Here is a 22,334-nt window from a genome sequence, read left to right as displayed (position 1 = left end):
AACGATTTGTTTACCAAAATGTAAACCTTGTGAATCGGTATTAAATTTGTGATCCATTCGAGCAAAACTTGGTTCCAATCACTTTTTCAGACATAATATGATAGCACACACGAAATGGAGGCACTTGAACATGTACCATAGCATTGGTTTTAAGATCTCGACATATGTTTGAGTTGTCAGTTTTTAAAGTGCCTCTGTGACCAAAAAATCAATTCATATTTTCCTTTGGATTTCATAACTATGTTAACAAAACACTAAGTGACCCACGTTTTAAGCCTTGATTTCAAAAAGACACCTCTTTATTTTAACTGTAATTTTCCTATTTAGTGTTCTTGAGAGAGCTGGATCGAGGAGAAAATGACGTCAAAGGCTCACTAGTTTAAGAATGCAATACGTGTGTATGCCGCAGAATTAATATGCAGCACGGGGGTTTTGGGCTTTCAGACTTTTAAACTCACGCTTTGCATATATAATAAGCTGCGTTCACACGCTGAAATTTTAAGCTAGTGAGCCTCTGATGTCACTTTTCCCTGGATCCAACCGTCTGAGGTCCAATCGGTCAGTTTCGAACGTGAGTTTTGGCAAACCGTGAAATGTTAAACTTACACTCAAAGAAAAGGGCCTTGGGATAAAAAAAAGAAATCAAAGCTCAAAATTTCGCCAGTCCGGTGTTCAGCAAACACACTTTGAAAATCTAAAGAAAAATAGGAAGTGATTTTTTGATCACAGGGGCACTTTAAGAAATGTTCTTATTTCGTCAATATTTATGCAATGAAAATCACATTTATATCATTTTTTGTCTCCTTCAATGTAGTTTTGAACTCAAAAAAAGTATTATTTGGTTTGAACGTTATTCTTTTCTTTGTTAGGATGTCAAACCCAAAGCAGGTAATCCTATTCTAGAGGTTCAAGGGATTTTATATTCTTCTGAATTTTTTTATATCATTCGATTTTGAGATTAGTTTTCAGCTTAACTTTCTCTGCAGTTTTTGATATATTGCGTTTTTTATTTGTCATCTTCAGTCAAAGTTGAAAATAAGTTGGAAAATGCCAACACTAGTACTGTTTAGCTGAACATTTAGGTCAAAATCAATTGCTTAAAAAAATTCTGAAAACTTGAACTCTAGAATAGGACTACCTGTTTTTGCTTTGAGAACCTAACACATAAAAAATAAGGTTCATACGAAAGTCTACTTTTTTGGATACAAACTTACATGCAAGGAACATTAAAATGTCAATTTTATTCTCATGGCATGAACACTGGTGAAATAGGAACGTTTTAAAAAACTCGAACTCGAACCTAAGGTGAGACCTTAAATAATTTTGATCGAGACGAGCACAAGTTCAAATCAATTTTCAAGATATGAAAACAACTAATTGTTGGTTTTTTAAGAGGAAACAAACTTCCTAATTTTGCATATTTTCTCTAATGAGACAGGTTTGAAATGTTAAACTTCGCCAAGCCAATTTTGAAAATTTGTTTAATTCGTCGTTGGCAGGAACAGGGGCAGAAATCTTTTAACAACAACCACAATATTTTATTTATATTCAAGTGAAATAACTTCATATATCATACATCAATACAACAGACCCTTCTCCAAAACGGCGGCAACGGATTTAAATGAGTTAAATTGAACTGAATGATACCTGAAAGAGCACCTTTACTTTAGTAACCCTGCAAAGTTTCAGCTGAGAAAATGTAAGTTGAAATTTGACAAATTTATTGATGTTTGTATGACTGGGATGGGGGGTGGGGGGGGGGGGTATTTGCCATACCCCTAATGTCTGTCAGCTGATATGATACCCGATATGCCGGAACTTTGCAGGGTTACTAAAGTAAAGGTGTTCTTTCTATCTCTGGTATTTGTTTTTAATTTTAACTTATTTGAATTTTTGGCTGCCATTTTGGAGTAGGGTCTATCTGGTAGACACTATACACAGTTGCACAAACTGTTTTACAAAATATAATTATAGCCAGGGACAACTCATTAGTGGTACATGTAGCCATTTCAGTACTCAGTGCCTGATTCGGTATTCTCTCAACCATACAATCACAAGTTCCTTCAATTATCCAACACCAGTAGCAGCAAGCTTCAAATTAGTCAAATGCCATTTGGACAATATTGTCACTCAAAAAGAAACCCTCTCTCCTAAAAAAGTAGTGTAGTAAAGGGTCCTACAGTGGGATTTACGTTTTTCATATCCGTCAAATTAGTTTCCCCCTTTTTAACACAAGTTGCTTCAAATTAGCAGACAAATTTTCACTAATTCTTAAACTTTTTAGAAAAAGGGCCATTTTTTTCGCTAACACACAGCAATGGTTTTCCTATGGTATTCAATAGATAAAGCTTTACATGCAAACTTAAGTGGCGCTTAGGCCTAGTTACTCCAAAGCTTCTTTAGCTTGGCCAAAACCAATTTTCCTACATACATGTTGTTTCAATACTTTGTTCTCTTGCCACTGGTACATTATGCAATTACAATTAAATTTCTGGTTGAAGCTAAGACGACCAAATATATTATAAATTACAACACCATATAGTCTTGAAAAAGTCCGCAAAACTAAGTATGCAGCAAATATGGCAGCGAGGTTTTTGTTAGGTGCACAGCTTACGTACATACAGACTTAACTGGCCATTCCACATAGGCCTCTCCACCTTTTCAGGGATAGTGAAATAAAATCAACAACAACAACAGAACATAACATAACAACATTCAATTGCTAAGCATCCCAACTGGCTGGAGGCAAAGCAGTTGGCTATTTACAAGTGCACCCAAGAAGTTGAATTCACATCAAGTCAGGTGCAAAGCTTACATACACACATACTTAATCGACTACTTTGACAATGCGGCGGCCATTTTGGATTCTATTATGGGATGCCCAGGGGGCAAATACTCATATTAAATTTGCCCCCTGAGCATCCAATAATATCTTTTTAACCCTTTGACGTCCAAACCAGCCTAAACCGGCCAGACTTAGTATTTTACTCTGTCTAATGCCAGACGATTTTACTCGTCAATGGGGAACCCCTGGGAGTCAAGGGGTTAATCACGCACTGAAAATGGCCACTGTATCGTCAAAGTCGTCTATTGACCATTCCCCATAGGCACTTTCCAAGGCCAAGGAAAAAGATCAACAAGAACAGCAACAAAAACAAAAACAAAAACAGTTAGATGTAAGACTCCCAACTGGCCGGTAGCAAACAAGTTGAACCAGGGACTACCAGGACCAAATTCAAGGATTGGTCAGAACAGGTCTCGAGATTTCACTTTGAGTGTGCCGCTCATGTTGCACAGGCAGCCGTTTGTCCCTCCACCGACCTGGTGTGGAGCAGGGGTCTCTGCTCCTTGCTACATCAAAAACTGCTTTGCTGTTCTGTTCTAGCCTGGGTTTCTCGAAGCATGCAAAGTGCCAACCAGCGTTAAATACTATGGAAACTTGTCGGTTTTGATACCTCTTAACCAACGGTTAGCGCTAACCAGGCTTCGAACAACCATCCCCTATTCTGTTTTAAAAACATTCGCCCTTGTCACACTGCGGCCATATTGTCCCGGGAGACCAAAAAAGCATTGTTTTACCACGCCAAGCCACAACCCCAAGGTTTCCACTGCGAGGCTTGGCGTGGTAAAACAAAGCTATTTTTGTCTCCCGGGACAATATGGGCGCCGTGTGACAAGGGCGAATTCTGCATCCGTGCCCACACTGGCTCATGGGAAAATGACTGCCTCTTTGGTTTTCTCTTCGGCGCATAAAAAGCGAAATTTCAAGAAATAAATGCCAAATTTGTTTGTTTTAAGTGAAGAGTTTTATCTTCGTAACACAAAAAGCGTCTGTGCCATACTGCGCCGATTTATGCAACAGGGACGGAAAAAGCGCATTTTTTCTCCGAGCATTTTTTAAATTTCTTTCTTGTATTTGGTCGTCTTATATCAACCAGACATTAGTTTAGTTAAGTAGTTACAAGGTTTTGTCAAGCAACATAGCAGGGTGAAAAATTTTGCTGTAGTTAAACAATTTGAAAGGTTTAATTTTTTTTTTCTTTCAAACTTTTCTTAAGACAATGAAATATTTCCCTAGGTTCCAAGCAATACTTTTTCTTTGGTTTTCAAAGAAGTTTCGCTGAAGACTCTTTTGCCGAAACTTTGAGCTCTAATTTCGAGTACACGATTGTTTATTTCGACTAAGATTTTTGTGTTTTATGGTACACTGTTACCGACCTAAAAGTCAAGAGAAAGCTGAATCGGGGAGAAAATTATGTTAAAGATTACCAGATTAAGGTTGCAGTTCGTGTATTCAAGACTAACTTATTATGCAATATACGAGTTTTATTCTCTCTAACTGTGAAACGCGTGTTTTGCACACTTAATTAGACGGATTACAACTGCAATTTTAAACGAGTGACGTCGTGTTCTCCTCGATCTGGCCCAAGGCCTCACCAGAGAGTCTTGAACATAAGTAACGGTTGATCATTAAATCCAAAAATTTCAGTCGAAGTTAACAGTCCTCTGCTCTTAATAAATGCTTAAACTTTCGTCAATCGAGTGTTTGGCAAACTTCGAAAGGCTGTATGCATAAACACAAGTTTTTTTTCAGTATTTAGTTATTTCGCCAAGTTTGAAAAAAGAATAGCGGGACTTTACTTCTGCAAAGAACTGTCGAAGGTCGTTGCTGAAAAAGTAAGGGCACTTGGATGAAAGCGGAGAGACTAAAAGTACTCTTTCATCCCATTGCCTTGATTCTTTGAGTATTACTTGCGGTGGTTTTTAGCAGAAGATAAGCTCTGTTTACTTTACGAAATAAGGGAAATACAAAAATATTTGAAGCGTTTATGCATTTAAAATTCAAATACTTCGAAACCTTTTCACCTACGCTATGTTGCTTGGAGTAACTTTTGCAAAGCAAATTGAACTTTGTAAGCTTGCGTTGTTTAATACAATTTGGTGTGGTGTAAACGTCTTTTGAATTAAATTTGAAATCCACTCACGCCATGTTGTATTTTTCAACAAGTTTCAAAGCTGATTTAACTTTGTGAAAGCAGGTACTATATACATTTTTCGTGCAACAATATTGCTTTGCAAGTTCAGATGGTTTGTTGCGCGTTCTACCACCTTCTTGCGCAACAAACTTTTGTGTTGCAAAAAGTAGACGTCGCCTTTACTTTTTGCAATGTGAAAATTTGTTGCACAAGAAGGTAGTAATACGCGCAACAAACCATCTCAACGCGACAAGTTGCATGAAAAATGTTGCCCGTATTACTGGGCCTTTATTGGTATTACAAAAATAACTTTAAACCGGGGGAAATACTGATAGCGGGCAAATTGTAAGTATCAGAAAAAAATGAATTTTTGAATCGCTTTTTTTCTTTTAATTTTCCCTTGTGCCGCCATGTTGAATATTGTGACATGCAGGTTGCCCCAGGCATTTTTTTTCTGAACAATTGGTCCGTAACCATTAATTCCCCTGGTGGAAAGTTTTTTGTACGCCAAAATTTTAAGGGGGGACTCTACAAAATCTTTGCCAGAACAAAACGTTCAGGGGAAGGGCTGTGCAAATTTGTTAAATTTTCCCGCCAAAAGACTTAGTTTCTACGCAGTAGATAATAAATTTATTAAAACAACTCTTCGTGTACAAAATTCTTTATTCAAAATAAAAAGTTATTCTTCTTACACGTGTGTAACTCTCTGTCTACCTTTATTTTACCACACAAACATTTATAAGGCCCTTTTCATGTGCAAATGAGCGAAAACAATAGATTTTCCTCATTAGCACTACATTTAAACTGGACCTACAACTTATTCTTTGTTTGAAAAAAACTGAATCACTTATAAACGTTGCGTTTTAAATGTACCGAATCTAATTGCAAAAGAGAACAATTTATTGTTTTGGTTCATTTGCGTTACATTCGGCAAATGTAAAATACGACGTTTAAAACGGGCCTAAGCGTCACAACCAGGGAATAACTACTTTCGAATATGAAAGAAAAAGCTTAGAATTCCACAATCGACTTAAAGTGCTACTGCAATGAAAGAAATAATCACTTATCTAGTTTTTCTTCACATTTCGAACGTCCTAGCTTTAAAATTTTTTCAGTAATTTCAAGAAAGACTTTGTTTACTCCACGATTTTCATTTAACGGTCCGTCATCTGTATGAACATAAAGTGACGTTATTTACTAACTTTAAAGTGCAGCACGAACATTTTAAAGCTATTGTAGTCAGTAAATAACGTCACTTTATGTTCATACAGATGACCGACCGTTAAGTGAAAGTCTTTTTCTCGAAATTACTGAAAAAATTGTAAACGCTAGGACGTTCGAAATGTGATTTTTGATCGTAGTAGCACTTTAATAGACATAGCTGCCACAAGAGGACTTAAGTCTAATGGTTGTTTCGTCGGTGGGGTAGAAGTATACAAAAGTTTGGTTTTATCATCAGAGTTAACATTGTAAATTGACCACCTTACAGAGATTCTAAAGGCTGACGTTTCGAGCGTTAGCCCTTCGTCACAGCGAATCGAGGAATTATGGCTTGTGCTTAGAAGGAGCAACGCTATTGGTGGTAACATGGCAACATGAAAAATAGGAATGCGTTCGTTAATACCGTGGGGATTAAGGGCACACACGGTATTAACAAACGCTTTTCATTTAACTAATGTAGTCCTATTTTTCACGTTGCCATGTTACCACCAATAGCGTAGCTCCCACTACACACAACCCTTAATTATTAGCCCACTTCGGAAAATACCATAATACTCTTTGTTTGTCCCCCAAAATTTGAATGAGCATTGTTACCAGTTTCTCTTGGGACTTACACTGGTCCCAAGAGAAAACAAAAACAATGCTTATGCAAAATTTGGGGGGACAAACAAAGAGTATTATGGTATTTTCCAAAGTGGGCTATTCCTTGATTCGCTGTGACGAAGGGCTAACGCTCGAAACTACAGCTTTTAGAATCTCTGTATGGTGGTCAATTGACATAATCAACTCCATTGATAAAACCACATTCCAGTCATAGTACAACTTTACGTTCCCAAAATAAACATTGTCCAGACCTACACATTGGAGTACGAATACGAGTTTTCTGTAGTGGGCACACGCATTACGGTTAAAGAAGAAATTTCTGGAAATGCGCGTACTCAGAACTGAGAACTTGTTGTCGTCACATGTCATAGAGTTTCCTTGGATAATTTCGCAACCTGTGGCAACCATGTTTTGTGTAGAGTTTCCACGAGAAAAAAAAATGAAAGCATTTATCGAGTCCTTTGATTGAAAAATTCGAGGAATACGAACCTAGGCGCTTTTACAAAAAAGATCACTACTAAAGCTCTACCTTATTGCCTATATAGTGACTCTTGACTTGCTTGCTTGCTTGTGTCCTCGTCGCCTTCATGGTGTTTACTTTGGTTTCTTTGTCTTCCAGGCACTCTGAAAAACAAAATGTAAATTACCTGTCAGTATAACTTCTCCTGATCTGCTTTAATTCGCATCACATGTAAAACACAATCGCAGCAAACCAGCCATAAACCAAAAGATGTCATCACTGAGGCACCTTTCAAACTACATCAGCAGTGCAAGAGCAGAAAAATCCACACAAGAGGCAAAAAAAACAATCCTCCCTCATCATCATCATCAATTCCCGTAGATGGGGGTGACCGGATTTACCCCACTTTGGCAGCAATCTCTCACCTCCCTCAACGGCATGTATTTCTTGATGGCTTTATGTCAGAGACAATCTTTTAAGCATCAAACAAAACTTTTCAGAGTGCTAATACTTTCATTTGGCCAATCTGTAATTTTGTCTTTTGCATTCAACCACGTAATTCTGACACTTTAAACTGCAAACTTCAAGGCCTTTGTTAAAAACACAGAATATTAGAGCTCTAATGAATACTCACTACAAAAATGTAAATGTGTGTCAACAAAACAAGGCTTTATATTAATTAGATCAAGCAATCAATAAATACATACAAAACACAAGTAAAAAATTCAAAAAGGGGATACAATACAAACATTGAAAATTAACTAAGCCTACTTCTTACTGAGATTAAAATAATCATTAATATTCAAATATATGACATTTCATGGTGTCTTGAAAAGCAAGAAAGTAATCCCAAACCCTAGGGCTAGGGTTAGCCAAATTGAGGGTTTGGGGTTATTTTCTTCCTTTTCGAGTCTTAAAGGTCTTTGTTTTCAAGACACCCATATGATAAATTATATTCGCTATCACATGTCCGCCTATTCTTGGTTTACAGCCATGTTGGTGCAAAACAACAGAAAATGGCCCCACAAGTTTTGCATAAATTATAATAAAATCAAATTCCCTAAAAGACATTTTACAGCATTGTTCTGTACACCAACATGGCCACCGTGACGTCAGATGCAAATCATCAATTACAGGATATAATAGTTTACGTCATAGAAAGTGCGGCGTACAGGGTTTTCTTCACGATTTTTTTGTGTCAAAAACCCAAACGAGCGAGTGAGGGTTTTTGACACAAACAACGAGTGAATAAAACCCCGTACAAAGCACTTTCTATGTCGTGAACTGTTTATTACACATAAGACAAGAACTTTCATTAAAATAGTTTTCTGAATGCAAATTAGAAACAAAAACTCACTAGAACCAAATGCAAATTTAATTTAATTCAATAACAGTACGATTTGCACAAGTGATTGGCATGGAAAGGCCTTTACGCCATCGTTGATTGGTTATACTTCCACATGAGAAATAGCTGTACGCCATTCTGATTGGCTGTATAAGCCTTTTCCACATGTGAAAATAAAGCGTATAGATTTGTACAAATGAGCTTTATTGATGAACTGGCCAGTGACCATGCAGCTCTCAGATGATAGGGCTAGTGCAGCACAATCACAAGACTCCCTAAGTCGACCAGCAACATAACAAATTATCTATAACTAGTTGATACTAGTGTAAGGGACAGGCTGGCTTAATCTAATTCTATGCCCAGGAAGGTTGTAAGCACAGTTTTGAATACTAAACATAATTTAATTAATATTATTACCAGACGCTCATGAAGCATTTAACTCCGGTTCAGAGCTGGGGTTTTTGGAGTGAAAAATTATTTCCTTATTTGGATATAACATAGCTTGTGCATTTTCAAACGCCTGCAGCTTCGATCATAATTAATTGTGCACAAAATTGGTCCTACCCCCAGTAGTGTACTGTAGCAATTATAGAATAGTAGATTAAAAAGAGTTATGAGAACATCATAGTGTGAGTGAAGCTATTAGTCTCTCCCCGCGAGGCTTTTTCGGGCGACTTTAGCCAGACTGCTTATCACACAGTTTACAATTTTATTTTAGGAAGTGAAAGATGCCCCCATCCAGATAAGGTCAGACCACAACACCGGGGACTACGTCCCCTACTCTTATCGAATAGTGAGTGGGTTCTTTAACGTCCCATACTATTTAATTTCCAACAAGGGTTATGAGACAGGACCTCCGGTTTACAGTCCTTATCCGAGAAGACTTCAAAGTCTAACCATTTGCAGATGTAATTACAAAGGCAGCACTTTCTCCTCAGTTATTTTAAGACCGTGAGTGTTGGTCCGGCCGGAGTCGAACTCTCGACCTCCTACGTGACAGTCTGGTGCTCCACCAGTGTGCCACCTTCTAACTTGCCCGAAAAAGTATGATTCTTGACATTTGCAAGTTAATTCCTTTTCTTATTCAAGAAGTTTATTCTTAACATTCACTAGTTATTATTCCTACATGTAAATTCTTCAATAAGCTGAATATTGCTGGACTTTAAGGCAAAGCTGAAGTTTTAAGTGAATATGTAAACAATCATAGCCTGTAACTTTTGCCATTATGGTACACATCTCTCCACTAACTGACAGCCACAGTAGAAATTAATTAATTAACTGATGCATAATTATGGCACTGACAGGTGAAAAAAACTCTAATGCTTTGTCATCCAACTGCATTAGTTATTGTACAGGAAATGCATGAAATATTTAACAATTATTCCAAGCGCACGTTGGATGTGAAATGATAGATAGCCAACGAGGCGCGTAGCGCGAGTTGGCTATATTCATCTCATATCCAACAAGCATCAGTGGAATAATATTGTTTTATTAAAAAGCCCCCAAAATATAGAAAACTAGACTACAATAAAAATAAAAAGGCCCAAAAAATCACGCATATGCTTGCCTTGTTTGTAGATCATGGTATAATGGCTCATAACCCATGATGGCTTAGCCAATCAAAACTCTCGAATTGCATTATCCAATGATCCAGTTTTTAATAAGTACAAATTAATATTCCACGATATTATACAGTTACTTATTGTACACAAATGAATGCCTGATCACACAAAAGAATATTATTTTGATGTTATTGGATTTACAATGCGCGCAAATGAAAGTTGCTTTGACGAATTTGAATTTTGCAAGACGTTAATGAAAGTCTGGAATGTTTACAATTGTGCAGATATCCTTGTGGAGGGTGCATTTTGCGCAATTAAATGCTGATTGGCGCAAATAAACATATTTTCGCATTATTGTCTGACTTTTAGTGGAAATGACTGCGTATTTTCTCTAAATGAACAGCAAAAGGTGTACTGACAACTCACGAAACAACGGATGCATCTGTGACAAAAATGATGGCAAGACACCGGATTTTTGTTAGCATGCTATTTTTTCTTTCAACTTTTATAAAGTTCGAAAAGATACATAAACGCAATCGTTGATGCTAGTCCAAGTGTCAGCTGAAGTTAAGCTCCTCCGAATGAGGTTAGTTATATACGTGGATGGGGGACCGCTGCGAAGTTCCCGTGATGGTGATAGCTACATACATACATATAATTCCTTTTTTTAAAACTTGATTTCATTTTTCATTTTGTTTGTTTTCTTATTTTCTTTCTATGTCAAAAAGGCTGAACAAACTGATTCCCAAGATATATTGGAGTATTCGTTCTATGTTCGTTCTATGAAAAATAATTTTCACAGTGGAACACACAATTACGAAGCACGATCTAGAAATAACAGAGAAAATTCTCCTTACCAGTTTAAGCTTGCCTTCCTCAAAGAAAAAGCATCTGTCGACTTTATCGAATAGTTTAATACTGTGTCAATCATGGCGGGCGGAAAGATTCCACAGTAAATGTTTGCTTTTTACTGTATCAAGGAGTGACTGTCACGTTGGCCAAGTGGTCGAATGTGCTCACAGATAATTGTGAAGGTTGGGTAAAGTATATGAGTTCTAATCGGGGCAGGGAAGTTTGAAAATACTGAAGGGTATAACAATAAATTCACCAGAACGGAGCTCTATTCAATATCCGTGGGGTATGCACATTTGTGACTACCAACAATAAAAAAAATAGACACCAGACCGGTTTTAAGACGTGGTTATGCCTTCCGCATTTCACGTAATAAAAAATGCTCTACATGTATTTGCATCTGGAAATTTTGGTAACTATAAACTAGTATATCGCAATAAAATACTTACACTCACTTGATGCAGTAATAAGTCATGATACTATCACTCTTCTTTCAATGATCATATGACCAATGTCAGAAAAACTTGGGATTAGGATTAATCAGCTCATCAACAGAAATAAAAGAACATGCAAGCCTATTGTAGCACTTCCTAATGTGTTAAATTATTTCCTCTCTTCTGTAGGTCAAAAACTTGCGGCATCAGTACCTCCTGCCAATTTTCATTTTGGTGATTATGTCTCCACCAATAATTCATCTAATTTATTCTTCTTTGAGCCATCCACTCCCCGTGGAACTCAAAACTGAAATTTTGCTTCTCCCTTCTAATACATCACATGGCTTACATGCATATTCCTGTCCTGTATTAAAATCTTCCATTAGTTTACTCTCATTACCACTGGCACAAATAATAAATACTTCTGTCACAACCAGACAATATCCATCCAAATTAAATCATGCAAAAGTAATTCCCATTTTCAAGGGTGGTGATGAAACGGACCCTAGTAACTACTGCCCCATTTCTCTTCTTCGACTTTTCAATCGACTCTTTGAGAAAGTTAAGTATAATAGATTAAAATCTTATGCTGAACCAAATGGACCTCTGTATCATTGCCAGCATGGTTTTCGTGAGAATGTGTCAACTCAGCATGCAATTGTGGATGTTGTTTATTCCATTCAAAGAAATATGGATAACAAATTATTCGCTTGTGGTATTTTCCTTGACTTTACAAAGGCTTTTGATACTGTAGATCATTCAATTCTCCTCAGTAAACTATCAAATTACAGTATAAGGGGCCCGGTAAACGATTAGTTTGCATCCTACTAAAATGGCACATGTTCAAACTACTCAAATTGATAATCAAATTTCGTCTAAAAGAAATATGCTAACAGAGGTCCCACAAGGATACCCCTGGTAATTCTTCTGAGAAGCTTTCTTATTATAATTTTATTTGACGATGATACAAACCTGCACTATGCTGACAAGGATTTGAGGTCACTAGAAAGTGTAATCAACATCGAATTGCAGATAGTCTGTGACTCGTTAAATGCAAATAAGCTGACCAAAAAGCTTAACTATCAGATTAATAGAAGGATAGATAATAATGCCTCTGCTTTTGTTAAAAAGTGGTTCAATTTCTTAACCTGAGTAAATTTCTTGATATTTTAAGTTAGTCAGTAGGTCAGTTCCCGTGGTTAGTAATTACATTGTATGTCTTGTTTGCCTGAGTAATTCTATTGTATTTTATGCATCCCGTAATTAAATGCAGTTAAATGCAATTTAACAGAGTTAACAACTAGGAGCACAAGTTTTACCTTCGCGGTCAGCGGTTTGTTAGATATGCTTATGTGCCAGGATTCTTCGTGTTCTTGGTCCATCGGGCGTTGTAGCAGTTTTGTTGGCGTTTTAGTCTGCGTTTTCTGAGCGTTTGCGTTTTCCTGAGCATGGGGACTCCTTGGAGGCTGTCTCCCTCCCCTGTTCCTCCCTTTCTTTTTACTGTTTATCAGTGTGACGGGTGCCTGCTTTCTCCCTCCCCGTTGGGGCTTATGGCTGGGTTGCCTGGATTTGCCAGCCATGGGAGTGGTCTCCATCTGGGAGCTGGCTGCCAATATTGGAAGCTCCTGAATGTCTCAGACACCCAACCTCCACTTTGCGAGGCAGTTGTTAATTAGTATTAGTATCGTAAACCGTGTAAATACTGCATTGTAAACAGTGTAAATACCATCACTAAGTAGTGATTATATTGCAATAACGTTAGTACTCTATTGTAAGTAGTTTCAAAATTGTAAATAGTAAGTAGTGTTGGTAATGTAGGTAGTCCAATTCAAAATAAATAATAATAATAATATAATAATAATAATAATATAATAATAATAAGAAGAAGAAGAAGAAGAAGAAGAATGCCTCAAATAGTGATACATCTCTTGAATGCAAAGATCATGTAAAGTTCCTGGGAGTGCTCATGGATAAAAACTCAACAAGGAAATATCATATTGATTATATTACCTCTAAAATTTGCAATCAAGGCACTCTGTCCCTTCCAATACTTTAATCTGAACTGACGGTTCTCTAATTTTCCCATATACTTTAACTATGGAATTGCTGCCTAGGGCCAAGCTGCACAGGTTTATTTGAGGAAGATCTTTATATTACAAAATGAGCTCTTCAGCTAATGTTCTTTGTTATTCCTTAGTTTGCCTCTGCTAAGGTTTTACTCCTAAATATGCTTTATTTTGAAACAGTATGTGCACGACATATCTCCCAATTCTGCGCCTCAGAGTATCTGTGATCTTTTCACCTGTTCATCCGACATTCATTCATATAGCAATAGATTTTCTGATGTTGGTAACTTACTTATATGTTAATAAATCAAGACTGAGTATCCGACTAAAGTCGCTTTCCATTTTTGGAGCTACCTGTAAACTATGGAATTGCCCAAAGCCTGACTTGCACAAACTTAGGAAAAACCTTTCAAAAACAAATTCACCAATTTTCACAGTTTGCAGTGCTTGGTGATGAGGATGATTATGTAGATGTCTCAATGTTTATCTTAAAAATTACCAGCTATCATTAATAACACTCTAGCAACAGTTTATCATTACTACTTCCTTATGTTTCATGTCCTCTTAAAGGTTCTTGCTCTATCTTTGTTAATGTATGTAAATGCTCTATGTATGGAAATGCTACAACAGGTTGCAAAATTGGTGAAAAACTCCCATAAAAAGCAGCTTTTCTAGCTACCAATACCCGCCGTATCAACAGTTCCAACCTTTCCCACTTCCCCCCTCCCTTTCTCCCTTTCAATGTTGACTGTGTAAGTTTTCAGCATTTTTTTGTATTGCTTGCAACAGTGTAGGATATACTAGGTAAATTAATAACACCCCAAGAAGGTGTAGTTGCCAGATTAATTCCAATAATTTTGCAAGTCCGGATTTGAATCCTACAAGGAATACTTTCAATTTAGAAAAGCAGGAAGTCAAGAAACAATCGTTAGATATCGTATAAGTTCTAAAACATTTCAGAAGTTTGCATGCAAAGTGCAAAGCACATTGTACTCAACACGAAAGGATATTATTAACATACGGTGGCATCGATGTTCACATGTTTGGACTTCTCATCACTATTAACAGCAGCCGCTGTACCAAACAATTAAAGCGAGCAAAGTATTTTCCACTGCAGATCTGATGCTCCGAAAGTTACACATGGCTCGTATTATGTAACAGAATAATTATCATTTATCGTGATCCTAGGTGACGTCATCGCCTTCATCATCATCATCATACTGTGTATGAATTACACGAATGGGGTCAATACTAGAATATATAATATTATGAATACCTATATGTTACAAATTCACATAGTCTCTTTGTATTACATGGTTGTCTAATTAAATTCGTGTTTCCTGACCTGAGCGTGTAACCATGATAATTTGTCTGTGATGCAGTAGATGTAAGCACCGAGTGTAGTGGCTCTTGCGCGCGAGCATCGTGTAAAAAATTGATGCAAGCTTGACCACGGCGATGATGGCATTACAGTTGAAAATCACATCCTTCCAGGAAAGAGCACAATTCAACTACCTGTACTTTCTTTTGTACTTAATCCAATACACTACTAGATGTTTTTATAATAAAGTTCACACTATTAGAAATCCTGTACATATTGTCTATTCCATTTACCAAAGGTCTACCATCCAACAGCACGAAATATGATATCACATTATTTTCTCAGTGAAAAGCTGTGGTAGACCATGTAGACCATTTCAAATAAATGCCATAATGTGTAGCTGGTACAAACTTGTTCACTTTTGTATCTCATTGTAAAACAAATTTCACAAAGGATTCAGCACACTTGGGTGGTTCCTTTTGAGCATTCTGCTCAGTCGGTAGTTCCTAAGAACATTAGTAGACTCAGAGAAAACTCTCTGCAGCAGATTCATAGCCAACTTAACAACTAGAGAATTTTAAAATGGCTCTAAATCCACAGCAAAGAGAGTTATCTTAGCCTGCAAATCACTTTCCAGAATAAGAGCTTAAATATAAAATGTATTGCTATGGCGACCTGTTACGTCACATTAGTAAGCGTATCTTGTTAAACCATTTTGTACCATAACATTGCTGTTACACAGAACAGTATTAGAGTTAATCCTTCTAATAAGACATTGAAACTAGTTTAGCCTCCTTAAAGCTTTTTGACAAAAAAATTAATATTATTTCAGTCATGAATCCTTATGGCCCCCATTGGAGAATAGGCCCACTTAAAAATGAGTGATTACCCCAATTTTATTTTGTTAACATCTGCTTTTCCCGCACATTGATAAACTGCACAAAAATACATTATCAGCTCATTTAACACTTCATAACAACTCTAGTCTTATTAGATTCATAACTAGAAATTTCCCCAAAAGCTTTATGTTTAGACATATAATCTTCTGTATGAAGTGTGTGATGTAATCATAAACCTACGAACTGACAAATCAGTGTATTAAGCTGGCTTGCCATTGTCAAGGAATGGACTTCAGAAACAAGTATGAGTTTCCTCAAAAATCATCTTTAATTGCCATGAATTCAAGTGAGCGAAAATATTACTAAATGCAAAGGGCACGCATGCCTGTATATGGCCTGTCACACTAGACCAACTGTGACAGCAATTACATTTATGAGGCAATGGCTGCAGTTTATAACCTGCCCACAGAGCAAGGTATTGTCCCTAACATCCTAAAAACCTCTAAAATGATCCCAGTGGATAAAGGGGCTGATATTACTAAGCCGTCTAACTTTCGCCCTATTTCAGTACTGTCCATGTTTGCCCAGATCTTTGAAAAGCTGGTTTGCAAACAGCTAACAATCTATGTTGAAAAAAATGACATCTCATATCAATACCAGTTTGGTTTTAGGAAGGGCAGATCAACATTTAGCCAGCTATTGCAGAAATTGCAGACAATTTTTAAACAATCAACAGACAATAATAATTATTTATTCACAAGTGGGGTATTTTTAGATTTTGCCAAGGACTTCAATATAGTCAATCACGCCATACTGCTGGGCAAATTAGAGGCATTCAGGGTGGTCACTGCGATGAAGCCGTTCTCCGTTATTTCGCAACACTTGTTGTTTTCAAAGAATAAAACCCGATACCGGTGAAAAAGTCTGGCACCGAGATGCGACGACCTATATAATATTCCCTCGGATCAATTCATTTACGAAGAGATGTAAAATACATGAATCGTTGCGTTACTTGGTTGGGCATGCGGTATGCAAATATTTCTCAACGTTTACATTGGAAAAATAAAAATAAAATAAAATCAATCGCGCGGTAAAGCTCACTGTTTTGCTTTTATATTTTAATCCACGACATAAGATTGTAGTTTTAAAGAGAAGACTCACAGGAACAATAGCCTTGTTTTCTTATTGAACAGTTCCTGCTGTTATTTAATCGAGGATTAACACTTTTGCGAAAGTTGAATCGAGTATGAATAATTGACAAATGTTTCGCATCAGTGATTTTGTGAGAAACAAGTGTCGAGGATCAAGTTTGATTTCAAGTGAATCGAGTCTCTATTCTCAATCCTTGATTCTCACGAGGATTGAGTCGAGACTGTCAACTTACTTTTGCATCGTACTGTAAGCTTAGGCACTATGATTCACTCCATCTACTAAAACAACTTTCCTATAACCTGATATATCCCTATATATCACATGCAATAATCTCCTAGGGCAGTACCAATGAGACCCATATTAAGAAAATCCAAACAAAACAAAACCATAATTATTGTTCGACTTATATTCTTTGCCACTCTTTAATTGGCCCAGATACAGACAATGCTTTACCATTTCTCAATTTATTGCATCTACTTACTGTTAATAACACGTACAAACTGCACCTTCGTTTCTTAGTTTTACTCACAAATCGAATTCAGCATGTTTCAGAACAAACATAGGAAACCAAACAAGCGTGGCTATGGCGAATAAATTGTGAAGACAGCTTCCTAACCATATCAAAAACCTTCCAAGCTATAATTATACTAAAACACTAAAAAAACACTTGTTAAATTAACTGAACAATTCACATAATGAACATATGAATTTTTTTTTCACTTCATTTACTCAACAACAATGTGTTGTCTTAGTTCTCCTTCTGCCATCTGTTTTGCTGTTCTTTTGTCTTATATGAGTATTTATTTCTTTTGTTTGATTATGTCGTGTGTTACGTGTTCGTGATGTCTAGCACTTCCAAAATAAGAATGAACTAGCTGCTAGCAAGAAAACCTCACAGTTATGTAGCTTCTCAGCATTTCCTTATATATAAGGCATAGCATAAAATGTAATTGAAAAATTCATGTGTAATGTTTATAAATACAAACAGACTGCTTGCCCCTTCTGAGTAACTTAGCCAAGCTGCCTGTTTTGATCACACAAGCAAGCCAAGGGAAGACATACATGTAGGGACTGCATGATCTTCTGTAACCAATGCGTTCAGAATCTCCCAGCAACGGGACATTCAGATTGGTCCGTTGACAATGGACCGCTGTCAGATTTTTTTCACAAGTTAATTAATTACTTCTTGTCAGATTATGACACCAATCTGTCTTCGATGTTCCCTGGGAAAAGAGAAGCATGATATTGCAGTTTCGATCAAATGGCTAACACATTGAACCCAAACAAGAACTGAAACTAGTGGTCGAAGCTCTCCTATCCTATAAATTGGTATTTTTAATATGATTTTTACAGCAAGGTCAAACATTTTTTGATAGAAAAAACAAAGAAGCAACTCTGCCTTTCAGGAAAGGAGGATCGATCTGAGCCGAAACAAGTAACAAGTACACAGTTGAATTTCTCACAGAGGACACAAGTATGAAAAAGTGGCTTCAGGAAATTGTGCAGAAATCAACCAGAAAGTTGTTAACACAGTCGTCAAAATGTGCTTATTCCATGCTTAGAAAATGCTCAACTACCAATGGCAGCTCCAACATTCCTCTCTTTGATAGAGGTCAATAAAATGGTAACAGTACAAAATAATACCATTTAAACGTTATTGTAATGTAGTTACTTTCCGGTAGTTGTATACTGCTCTTCGTTGTAATGTGAAAATTTGAGAGACAAATTAATATTTATAATGTCAAATGTCAGTCATAGTTTTGCATTTCCAACTAAATTTCACTCTGTAATCATATCTATTATTGTTTTCTGACTTTTCTGGAAGTAATTTTTAATGTAACATCTCCATTCCGTTTTCATAACACTTTTTGCCTTGTGAATTAGTTTAGTCTTAATTATCATTTGTCTCCTTCGTTCCATTCTCTAATTGTAAGTAAGTAGCAGCCAACTCGAAAGCTTTGCTACTTTGGCTGTTGCACACTAACTCATAAATTGTAAGCACAATTATATACCTTCTATTATATTGTTTTCTATAGTTTCTTTTTCTTCTTCTTTTTATTCTTCTTGAATAGTGTGAATAAAGGTTGTTGTTGTTGTTGTATTAAACAAGTTATACTGACAAAGGCATCATTAATATCACTGTTTTTTTCATTACAAAAAGTAGTCCTGCTATGTGAAAGACAGAAAAGGGTTTAGCTCCGAGAAAGGGCTAAAGCTTTCAAATTTCTTTACAGTTGTCAATTTTCCATATCAACTCACTTAACAATCTAATCCCTTTATCCAACAAGTGAAAGAATGCTTTACTTCCAATAACCATGAACCTGTTGTAAAGTGTTGGTAACGACGTGGCCAAATTATGATAAAAAGTGTCAATGCTGCTTGCTGTGGTTATACTTGGTTGGTCTTCAGGGGTTACCGGCTCACACAGAGTCCAATAGACTAGACTTGAACACACTCAAGACTTGATTACATTCTGCTTTAATAGTTAAATGAACGTGCTTTATATATACTTAATGGTAGCTAGCTAAACGTGATTAAATATGTGAGGGAGTATACGATGTTTCCGTCCTAGTAAACACCCTAATTCGTAGGTGAGCATAATGCCTTACTTACATATCGATACATACATAAAGCCTGAGGAACTAGGCATTTAGAATCCTAGTAGAAGAAAGGACTGAAGTTCCCATGATATAATATGACTTGGCTGTGTATGCAACACGTAAACAGCGTATTTGCATGTTTGGTTAAGCAACAATTCTTCCAATTCGTATCAGGCGAGTAACTAACACTGCACGAAAAAATGGATTTACACCAAATTTGCAAAGCGCAAATATAATGCAAAGATATATTTACTCTAGAGCAAACCTGTAGCAAACATGGTAAATGCCACATTTGCTACTATATCCACACTGGTGTGCAAATATGGTAGCAAATGTGGCATTTACCATGTTTGCTACATGTTTGCTGTAGAGTAAATATATCTTTGCATTATATTTGCGCTGTGCAAATTTGGTGTAAATCCGTTTTTTCGTCCAGTGTAATCTACTTATAGTTTGCCAGGTCACGTTAGCTAGTAAGTGTCATGCTTTCCTTGACATCACTACAATCCAATAGTCTTAATCCAGTGACCAAGACAATGGTTGTTTTAGACTAAACACTTTAAATAAGTGATTACTCCAATCACTACAATGTATGCCAATCCCTTACCTAGCTGGAACACTTGACAGACACTTGACACTTGCAGACTAACCCCAACCCACAGTCACTGAGAGCTAACCATTTTAAAATGGGTGCTTAGACTTAAAATTAATACTGCTTATCTGCGCAAATCAAATGGGTGCTTAGACTTAATTACTGTTAATCAGCGCAATTAATAAATTTGTAGACAGTCTGCAGTATGTGGTCTGCAGTTGTCATACACCTCCTGGAATGCTAACTGTTTCAAATAAGGCAGTGCATAACGCTGATCATTAAATTGAAAGTTTAACCCTAATTCCTAAGTCCCTAGCCTTGCAAGAAAGCTAACTATTCAAAATGAGTGCTCAGTAACCCAAATCACTAAGCTCAGCATTTGACCCTTAGTTCACTAAAATGTGTTCGTCTTTAATAGCACACGAGAGAAATATTTTCCCCAGGCTTTTGGAAAATTTACCTAGTTAAAAATACAATCAACTACTTAGAAAAACAAAAGTTAACTGCAACATATGCATGATGGAGTAACATTATTTTCATAAAACATATTACGGGTAAGTTTATTTTTTGGGTGGCCATAGCCTCTGACAAGTTTTGTTTGATGCTTAGCTCAGGGAAGCCTGCCCAAATACATTTTTTTCCAGATAGTCCATCAGACCATCATCAGACTGAAGAATGCTTTTGGGAAAGACAAACAAAATCAATAAAAAACTTGATCAAAACACCCTTTTCACTGAATCTTAACCCCCTCTGCTCCTTTAAGTCAAAATTCATCTCACCTTGAAGCTGACATAATTATGTCCTCTAGCTAGCTTCCCTCTGCTTTGAACTTCATCCTTCCACTTCCTCTTCATCTTTATCATCTTCTCTTTGACTTTAATGCCTACATCTCCAACCTTCAGTATCAGCACCCTTCGAAAGAAAGTAGAAAAAAGAGACTACTTCCGTCCTTTGTTCATACTATGATGAGTAGCACAATCATGACTCCATTTTGCGTTACATAGGTCAAAAAACCTTCAAATGCTAAAATGCTCTCTTTATTGTTTCTCTATGTCCACTTTTGCTTTTGATGTTTGTTTCAAGCAAATTCATGCAAAAAGTTAGTTATGCGATATAGAAAGCAGTTTTTCCATTTCCCATAATCCTTTGTGGGCGTGGCCTATTTCAGATTCTGGTCTTTTTCTTCTAAAATAAAGAGTTATTTACAAGCAGCAAATTATTATTCTACATATTTAGGGAAAATACATGCTGGCTTTGATAATCAGGGCTGCTATGTTCTGATTCTGAGCAAATGTTTCCCCATTGAAATTCACTCAGTCACATCAAACACATGCTTGATCACGCTGTATTGTATTGCATAATTTATTCTAGCCCTTAAGAATAGCTTGGTACACCCCGATTGTTTTTTTGTCACAAGAACGAAGCAAAACATTCCATCTGTGCCCGAGTTATGGCAGATTTTTGATGGAAGATTTTGGAGGGAGGCGTGCTTGTGGAGGTTTACATTACGCTTAATGAGCACAGCATTATAGTGCAAAATGTTTTAGCATCGTTCAAAGCTGAAAATCTCTGACCTCAGTGGATGAAAATGGCTTAAAGTGCTCACTGTTGTCGGTTATCACAAGCCCAAGATATGCTGCTCAATCAGACTACAATACTCGCTTTAGAAACAGCAAAATATTGGAAGTAAGTGGTGAGTCCTCTGTTAATTTGGACATCACCAGTGCAGTGCAGAAACTGTTTCAGTCTTTTTAAATTTGTTCTAGTTACGTCCTCGCTTTGTAGTTTGACTTTAAACTTTGACACAGAGTCTGTCACATAAAGCCCATTCATCAGACATGGTTTATGTTTGTATTTTGAGACATGTGCCGAGCCGTATCGACCTATTTTAGAAACTGCCTTTCAAAAGAATATGAAGCGTTACAATGAAGGGTCAGTACAACGATGTTGTTTTTCAAGAACTTCTAATAAAGAAAAGTATCTGAAAGTTGTTGTGTGCATTTTCCATTGTTATTCTGATATGTAACCGGAATTTCATAAGATTTTGTGCATTATAAGCAGAGCAATTATTCAAAATACGCTCGAACCGCCATTGTTTGTGTTACGCATTACATGAACATTCAGTCACTTTTTTTGGGAACAGAAATCTTTTTTTAGGTTTATTTTGAAAAGGATACAACTTAAATTATTTGTACATCAAAAAGACTTATTTGTACGATATGGGAAAAATTTTCAGGGTGAAATAGCCATTAGAAGCCAAGATATTGCAATTAACAAGAAAGTACCCCCAGAATGTAGTGATGGCCGTGCT

At 36.7% G+C, this 22,334-nt stretch overlaps 1 long non-coding RNA gene across 1 annotated transcript in view; it reads right to left on the bottom strand.

Moving 5' to 3' along the window:
• Nucleotides 1-5,600: 5,600 nt before the first annotated feature.
• LOC138029196 (uncharacterized) overlaps nucleotides 5,601-22,334 on the bottom strand; it is a 19,870-nt gene continuing 3,136 nt past the window's right edge. Inside the window, exons 3-4 of the long non-coding RNA XR_011127839.1 lie at nucleotides 20,803-20,935; nucleotides 5,601-7,424 (exon numbers count right to left, since the gene is read on the bottom strand). This is a non-coding gene — a long non-coding RNA (uncharacterized lncRNA). The remainder of the gene's footprint in view (nucleotides 7,425-20,802; nucleotides 20,936-22,334) is intronic.

Source organism: Montipora capricornis, chromosome 13 (assembly GCF_036669925.1).
Source record: "Montipora capricornis isolate CH-2021 chromosome 13, ASM3666992v2, whole genome shotgun sequence".
NCBI classification, from domain to species: Eukaryota; Metazoa; Cnidaria; class Anthozoa; order Scleractinia; family Acroporidae; genus Montipora; species Montipora capricornis.
The sequence above is the reverse complement of the archived record's forward strand: the minus strand, read 5'-3'. Positions and strand labels throughout refer to the sequence as shown.